The following is an 8,633-nucleotide window of genomic DNA, read 5'->3' on the forward strand; positions in this document are numbered from 1 at the left end:
CACCCAGGGCAGGGGCTGGGTTGGGGGGCAGGGAATGGGGGGGGGCGGCTCTCACCCAGCGCAGGGGCTGCGGGCGGGGCCTGTCCCCTCGGGGGGGGCTGAGTTGGGGGGCGGGGAATGGCCCCCCCCCGTACCTGCCTGGCACTCTCCAGACGAGGAAGCGGCTCAGAGAAATGGAATCCGCCCCCCCCGGTCACATGACTCCCCCGCACCAGCACGTCACGTGATCCCCAAACTTTGCTACAATTTGTGTCCGTGCCGGTTCCTTTGGGCCGTGGTCTGTGGGGGGCGCAGCCCCCCCCGCGATTCCTGGGGGTTCCCCCTCTTCCCCCCTCAGCTGATTGTGGGGCGGCTGGGAGTTCAGATCATGGGATCACCCCAGGCCTCAACACCCCCCCTCGGCAGAAGCCATCCAGGAGACGCAGCCACCTCTGGGGTGGGGCTGGGGGGGTTGGGTATACGGGGACCCCCCTGGGGTGGGGTACAAGGGGCTGGGTTTACGGGGTCCCCCTGGGGTGGGGCATGGGGGGCTGCGTGGGTATACAGGGTCCCCCCTGGGGTGGGGCGCGGGGGGCTGGGTATACAGGGTCTCCTCGCCCGGCTCCGAGATGCGCCTGGCTCTGGGTGATGTGAACCAGGCAGTGGGAGACCAGCCGGGCTGCGAGGCCGGGTCCTGCCCTGTGCCCACAGCAGCCGTGCGCCGTGGGGCACTGCCCGGCGTGCCCAGGAGCAGGCGTCGCACGGGGGCTGCATGCACTATTCTCAGCCACGCCCTTGCGGGGGGGTCGCAGGCTGCAGACGGGGTCGGGGGCGTGTGATGGGGGCCCGGGCCCGGGGCGCACGGCGGCTGCTCCCACGGCTGGGCACACGTGTTACACGCACAGTCACACGCGTGAAGCAGCATCTGCCTCCCCCGGTGCCAGCTGCTCCTCGACACCCCCTGGGACACCCCCCTCCCCCGCCAGTTGCCTCCCGGGCCCGGGGCAGGACGGACACACGGACGCGGACACGTGAGTGTCTCTGCGCCTGACCGGCTCCCCACAGCCCGGCCCCCCACAGCCCAGCCCCCCGCAGCCCAGCCTGGTGCCCCATGTCGCTGTGCCCCAGAGCCCAGCCCCCAACTACCCAGCAGCCCCTTCCGGGGGAGCGAGGGGCCGGGGTTACCTTGGGATACCAGATCCTCCCCCTCCCCCCTCCTCTAACCACTAGACCCCCCTCCCCTCCCAGAGCCAGGACTCCTGGGTTCTCTCCCTGGCTCCAGGGCCGCCCAGAGGATTCAGGGGGCCTGGGGCAAAGCAATTGCGGGGGCCCCTTCCATAAAAAAAGGTTGCAATACTATAGAATACTATCTTCTGGGGGGGCCCCTGCGGGGCCCGGGGCAAATTGCCCCACTTGTCCCTGCTCTGGGCGGCCCTGCCTGGCTCTGGGAGGGGAGGGGGGGGCTGGGAGCCAGGACTCCTGGGTTCTCTCCCCAGCCACGCTCCTCCCAGGGGGTCCAAAGAGCCCCGGGCCCAGCCCGCGGAAGGGGGCGGAGCGTATTGGTTTCTCCATATGCAAATAAGCAAGGCCCCATCCCTGTCCTCTTATTTGCATCTCGCGGCGCCGCCGCGTCCTGCGCCCAATGGACACACCAGGGGGCGCGGTTTATGGGGCTCCGCCCCCAGCGTCTAAGCTCCGCCCCCCCCCCACGGGGAGGCGCATGCTCGGTTTCCTGCTGCTCAGAAAGTTTGTGAAGTTTCGGGCGCCCCCCCCCGCCCGCTTCGGAAAGTTGAGAGGGGCGGGGCGGGGCGGGGGTAGTTACTGGGGAGGGGGTGTTGCAGGGGAGAGCGGGTGCCAGCGGGGGGGGGGGAAAGGGGAGCAGCGGGGGGAGGGGGTGCCATCGGGGAGCAGCGGCGGGGGTGATGGAAAGGGGAGGGGGTACCAGCGGGGGGGGTGGAAGAGCAGCGGGGGTGGTGGAAAGGGGAGGGGGTGGCAACGGGGGGGTGATGGAAAGGGGAGGGGGTGCCAGCGGGGGGGCAGGGGAGGGGGAGGAGCGGGGGGGTGGAAAGGGGAGCGGGTGCCAGCGGGGGGGCAGGGGAGGGGGAGGAGCGGGGGGGTGGAAAGAGGGGGGGGTGCCGGCGGGGGGGGGGAGGGTGGAAAGGGGAGGGGGTGCCAGCGGGAGGACGGGGGGAACAGCGGGGGGTGGAAAGGGGAGGGGTAAGTGGGGGGAGGGTTGAGTGACACGTTCTCCAGCCCCGATCCCCCCCCCGCCTAGGTCCTGCCCCCCCCCCCCAGGACAGGTGTGATCCGGGGTGGCCTTGAACTTGGGCTCTGCGAATCGCAGTTGGAGCCCAGCGCGTCACCCCCCCCCCCCCGCAGCTGGGCAGGGAGTCGCCCGGCTTGTGCACAGGTTGTGTCGGGGGGGGGGGGGCTGGACAGAGATTCCCCCCTTCCCCCCGTGTCTGACCCCCTCTTCCCCCCCCAGGCAGGGCCATGGCGGGCCCCCCCCAGCAGCGCTGCCGGCTGCAGGAGGAGACACGGCTGGTGCTGGAGGCCTTCCTGCAGGGGGCGCTGGGCCGGCGGCCCCCCCTGGGGCACGTGGGGGGCAGCTACCATGACCCCCACTGCTACGCGCACAGGTAAGGGGGGCGGGGCTCACCCCCCTGGGTGCATGCAGGGAAGGGGGGCCGTTGCAGAGGGGGCAAAACTTATGGAGTCGTCCCCCCCAGGAGGGGGGCAGCGGCGGAGGGGGGGAATGTGCAGGTTGCGGGGGTGTTAGCCAGGGAAGGGGGCATGTGGGCGTGGGGAGGAATGGGGGAGGGGTTGCCTGTGGGTGCCCAGGGATGGGGCGGGGTCTGCGGGTGTGTGGGGGAGGTGGGATATGCAGCAGGGGAGATGGGGATGGGGGGTGTCTGGGTGCAGGGGGGGATATGCGGGAAAGGGTGGAGGGCTGGGGAGGGGGGATATACAGGGCGGGGGGGATATGCAGGCGTGAGGGGACAGGGGGAGGGGGGATATACACGGCGGGGGACATGCAGGCGTGGGGGGATGGGGGAGAGGGGATATACCGGGGGAGGGGGGGACATGCTGGGGGGGCGGGAGATGCATTCTGGGGAAGAGCTCCCTGCCCCCCGACTCTCCCTGCAGGCGCCCTGCGGAGCCGGGGGGGGGCTGGACCCCCCTGCACGAGAAGATCAGCCGGGCGGAGGAGCACAAGCACGGCTTTAAGACCAGCATGAAGCGGCTGCTGCAGCGACGTGCCAGCCCCCGCCGGGACCCCCCCGGCCCCCCGCCCCCCAGGGCAGAGCCCCACGAAGGGCCGAAGGAGGGGGGGGAGGGGCGCCCCAAGCACGGCCGGGGGTTTCCCTTCAAGGGCGTGCTGCGGAGGAAGGGCCCCTCCCGGGAGGAGACAGAGCCCCCGCCTCGCCCCTCTGCACCCCCCAACTCCCTGCCAGTCACCCCCTGCTACTGCACGGACACCCTGACCGCACAGCCGGACTCCCCGCCTCTGGGTAAGAGACCCACGGGGCCGGGAGAGAACCCAGGAGTCCGGGCTCCCAGCCCCTCCCCCCTGCTCTAACCACTAGACCCCCCCCCCCCATTGCCAGGGATAGAACCCAGGCGTCCGGGCTCCCCCCTGCCCTGACCCCAGCTCTCTCCGCAGGCCGGGCGGCCGAGGACCCGCAGTTCTACACCCGCGTGGCCCGGAAGCTGGATCGGCTGGTGAAGCAGCAGCGGAGCGGCCCTGGCAGCCCCAGCGGGGTCCGGTCCCCTGGGGTCGTGGCCGGGCCCCTCAGCCCAGAGCCGGGCCCCGGGCCCCCAGGTGAGCAGGGGGCCTTGGTCTTTCCCTCCCACCCCCCGGGGGAAGCTCTGGGTCACAGGCCTGTGTCTCTCCCCCAGCCCCCCCGGAGCCGGCCAGCGAGACGCACAAGGAGCAGATGATACAGAGACTGGTGGCCCTGCTGGAGGAGCAAGCCGGGGTCATCAACCACGAGGTACCGACCCGGTGCCCCTCACTCCCGACCCGCAGCCCCTGCCAGCCCAGCCCTGCCCCCCAGCTCTGCCGGTGCCCCTCACTCCCGACCCGCAGCCCCTGCCAGCCCAGCCCTGCCCCCCAGCTCTGCCGGTGCCCCTCACTCCCGACCCGCAGCCCCCTGCCAGCCCAGCCCTGGGCTCCCCCGCCAGCCCTGCCGGTGCCCCTCACTCCCGACCCGCAGCCCCTGCCAGCCCAGCCCTGCCCCCCAGCTCTGCCGGTGCCCCTCACTCCCGACCCGCAGCCCCTGCCAGCCCAGCCCTGCCCCCCAGCTCTGCCGGTGCCCCCACTCCCGACCCGCAGCCCCCTGCCAGCCCAGCCCTGGTCTCTCCCCCACAGATCGAGGCGGACCCGCTGCTCCGCAGTTCCCTGTCCCGCCTGTCGTACCGCAGCTTCTCCCGGCTGGCCGAGGCGTACACCGCGCGGGCCGACCCGGGCAGCCCCAGCCCCCAGCTCGCCCGGCTGGCCCTGACCATGGAGCTGACGCGGAAGGTGGCGGGAATCAACAGCCACACGGTGCAGACGTTGATGGGCTACAGCCTGCAGTACATGGACATGTTCGTGCCCTGGCTGCAGCAGCAGGGCGGCTGGGTACGGGGGGTCTGGAGGGAAGGGCGGGCAGGGGTCTGGGAAGGGCGGCTGGGATCAGGGTGTACCGGGGGCTGGGAAGGGGGGTCTGGAGGGAAAGGGGGTGGGGGGCTGGGGTCAGGGTGTACCGGGGGCTGGGAAGGGGGGTCTGGAGGGAAAGGGGGTGGGGGGCTGGGGTCAGGGTGTACTGGGGGGCTGGGAAGGGGGGTCTGGAGGGAAGGGGTTGGTTTCAGGGTGTACTGGGGGTCTGAGAAGGGGGGGGTCTGGAGGGAAGGGGGGGCAGGGGTCTGGGAAGGGCGGCTGGGATCAGGGTGTACCGGGGGCTGGGAAGGGGGGTCTGGAGGGAAAGGGAGTGGGGGGCTGGGGTCAGGGTATACCGGGGGGCTGGGAAGGGGGGGTCTGGAGGGAAGGGAGTGGGGGGCTGGGGTCAGGGTATACTGGGGGGCTGGGAAGGGGGGGTCTGGAGGGAAGGGGGTGGGGGCTGGGGTCAGGGTGTACTGGGGGGCTGGGTACGGGGGGCCTGGAGGGAAGGGGTTGGTTTCAGGGTGTACTGGGGGTCTGGGAAGGGGGGGTCTGGAGGGAAGGGCGGGCAGGGGTCTGGGAAGGGCGGCTGGGATCAGGGTTGTACCGGGGGCTGGGAAGGGGGGTCTGGAGGGAAAGGGGGTGGGGGGCTGGGGTCAGGGTGTACCGGGGGCTGGGAAGGGGGGTCTGGAGGGAAAGGGGGTGGGGGGCTGGGGTCAGGGTGTACCGGGGGCTGGGAAGGGGGGTCTGGAGGGAAAGGGGGTGGGGGGCTGGGGTCAGGGTGTACTGGGGGGCTGGGAAGGGGGGTCTGGAGGGAAGGGGTTGGTTTCAGGGTGTACTGGGGGTCTGGGAAGGGGGGGTCTGGAGGGAAGGGGGGGCAGGGGTCTGGGAAGGGCGGCTGGGATCAGGGTGTACCGGGGGCTGGGAAGGGGGGTCTGGAGGGAAAGGGAGTGGGGGGCTGGGGTCAGGGTATACCGGGGGGCTGGGAAGGGGGGGTCTGGAGGGAAGGGAGTGGGGGGCTGGGGTCAGGGTATACTGGGGGGCTGGGAAGGGGGGGTCTGGAGGGAAGGGGGTGGGGGCTGGGGTCAGGGTGTACTGGGGGGCTGGGTACGGGGGGCCTGGAGGGAAGGGGTTGGTTTCAGGGTGTACTGGGGGTCTGGGAAGGGGGGGTCTGGAGGGAAGGGCGGGCAGGGGTCTGGGAAGGGCGGCTGGGATCAGGGTGTACCGGGGGCTGGGAAGGGGGGTCTGGAGGGAAAGGGGGTGGGGGGCTGGGGTCAGGGTGTACCGGGGGCTGGGAAGGGGGGTCTGGAGGGAAAGGGGGTGGGGGGCTGGGGTCAGGGTGTACCGGGGGCTGGGAAGGGGGGTCTGGAGGGAAAGGGGGTGGGGGGCTGGGGTCAGGGTGTACTGGGGGGCTGGGAAGGGGGGTCTGGAGGGAAGGGGTTGGTTTCAGGGTGTACTGGGGGTCTGGGAAGGGGGGGTCTGGAGGGAAGGGGGGGCAGGGGTCTGGGAAGGGCGGCTGGGATCAGGGTGTACCGGGGGCTGGGAAGGGGGGTCTGGAGGGAAAGGGAGTGGGGGGCTGGGGTCAGGGTATACCGGGGGGCTGGGAAGGGGGGGTCTGGAGGGAAGGGGGTGGGGGCTGGGGTCAGGGTGTACTTGGGGGCTGGGTACAGGGTGGGCTGGGGGGAGCTGGGCACGTGAGGGAGGGGTGATGTACAAAAGACCCCGGGGGGGCTCTGTCTATGGTGTTGGTGAGTCAGTGGGTGGCTGAGGGGGGACCCCGAGCAGGAAGTGGGGTGCTGATTGGGGCTTGGAGGCAGGCTGGGGTTGATCCCTGGCTCACAGTCTGCAGGGCAGGGGCTGCATGAGCCTGGGGTGGGTTTTTTTTTGGCGGGGGGGGGGGCTGTCTGGAATAATCCTCCTCCCATCTCAGGGGCTAATCTCTCCCCACCCCTGGCAGGAGAGCATCGCGGGACAGGACGAGATGTTCGACGTCCTGGACTAGCTGCCCCTGGCCACGGGGGGATCTGAGGGGGTGTCACAAGGCCGGCCCCTCCCCCTTTCCTCCCCAGAACCCACCTTGTGGGGAGGGTTCAGAACACAGCCGTGGCGGGGGGGAGGGGGGCTTTGGGGAGAGGGTACCTGTCCGGGGGGAAGGGCAGGAAACTGAGCCAGCCCTCCCCGAATTCTCAGGGGGAGTGTGGGGGGGTCATTGGAGGAACCCGCCCCACAAAATCTCTGGGCCTGCCCAGGTTGGGGGAGCCCTAGCAGAGAGAGACCCCCTCACTTTTGTTTTGGGTGGTGGGGGGCGAGTGATTTTTTTATATAAAGAATTTTCAATATATTTTAATATTAAAGCGCCTGGCGTGTCTATGTCTCTCCTGCCACCCCCCCCTCCCCCCGGCTGCGTGGCCAGATTGAGGGGGCCCTGCACTGCATCCAGTGAGAGGGGCGGTCCCCTCTGGGGTGGGGTGCTGAGATGCGGGGGAGAGGGGCAGGAAGACGGGACTGCCATGATGGAGGAAGGGAGTTGCAGTGTGTGGGGTGAGGTGTGCAGGGGTGGGTTGGGGGCACCTAGGGTGCCTTGGCAGGGAGCACACTAAGGGATGGGGAGGGAGGTGCAGTGGGAGAAGCGCAGTGAGAGGGTGGGGCTTGCAGTGTTAGCAGATGGATGTGCAGTGAGGGGGTTGGCAGTGAGGGCAGGCTGCAGTGATGGGGTGGAGCGGGAGAGGGTTGGAATGGGGGTAGTGGTATCTTTTCAAAAGTGGAAGTCAGATCCTAGTGAGATAAATAGAAAGGAGCATAAACACTGCCAGATGTAGTGTAAAAATGTAATAAGAAAAGCCAAAGAGGAGTTGGAAGACCGGCTAGCCAAAAACTCCAAAGGTAATAACAAAATGTTTTTTAAGTACATCAGAAGCAGGAAGCCTGCTAAACAACCAGTGGGGCCCCTGGCCGATTGGGATACAAAAGGAGCGCTTAACGACGATAAAGTCATTGCGGAGAAACTAAATGAATTCTTTGCTTCAGTCTTCACGGCTGAGGATGTTAGGGAGATTCCCAAACCTGAGCCGTCCTTTGTAGGTGATAAATCTAAGGAACTGTCACAGATTGAAGTGTCACTAGAGGAGGTTTTGGAATTAATTGATAAACTCAACATTAACAAGTCACCGGGACCAGATGGCATTCACCCAAGAGTTCTGAAAGAACTCAAATGTGAAATTGTGGCAGTATTAACTATGGTTTGTAACCTGTCCTTTAAATCGGCTTCTGTACCCAATGACTGGAAGATAGCGAATGTAACGCCAATATTTAAAAAGGCTCTAGAGGTGATCCCGGCAATTACAGACTGGGTAAGTCTAACGTCGGTACCGGGCAAATTAAGTCGAAACAATAGTAAAGAATAAAATTGTCAGACACATAGAAGAACATAACTTGTTGGGCAAAAGTCAACATGGTTTCTGTAAAGGGAAATTGTGTCTATTAGAGTTCTTTGAAGGGGTCAACAAACATGTGGACAAGGGGGATCCAGTGGACGTAGTGTACTTAGATTTCCAGAAAGCCTTTGACAAGGTCCCTCACCAAAGGCTCTTATGTAAATTAAACTCTCATGAGATAAGAGGGAAGAGCCTTTCATGGATTGAGAACTGGTTAAAAGACCGGGAACAAAGGGTAGGAATAAATGGTAAATTCTCAGAATGGAGAGGGGTAACCCTTGGGGAACACCACTAGTCAGTCCTAGGACCAATCCTATTCAACTTATTCATAAATGATCTGGAGAAAGGGGTAAACAGTGAGGTGGCAAAGTTTGCAGATGATACTAAACTGCTCAAGATAGTTAAGACCAAAGCAGACTGTGAAGAACTTCAAAAACATCTCACAAAACTGAGTGATTGGTCAACAAAATGGCAAATGAAATTTAATGTGGATAAATGTAAAGTAATGCACCTTGGAAAAAATAACCCCAATTATACATATAATATGATGGGGGCTAATTTAGCTACAACTAATCAGG

The sequence above is a fragment of the Emys orbicularis genome (genome assembly GCF_028017835.1).
Source record: "Emys orbicularis isolate rEmyOrb1 chromosome 21 unlocalized genomic scaffold, rEmyOrb1.hap1 SUPER_21_unloc_6, whole genome shotgun sequence".
Classification (NCBI taxonomy): Eukaryota; Metazoa; Chordata; order Testudines; family Emydidae; genus Emys; species Emys orbicularis.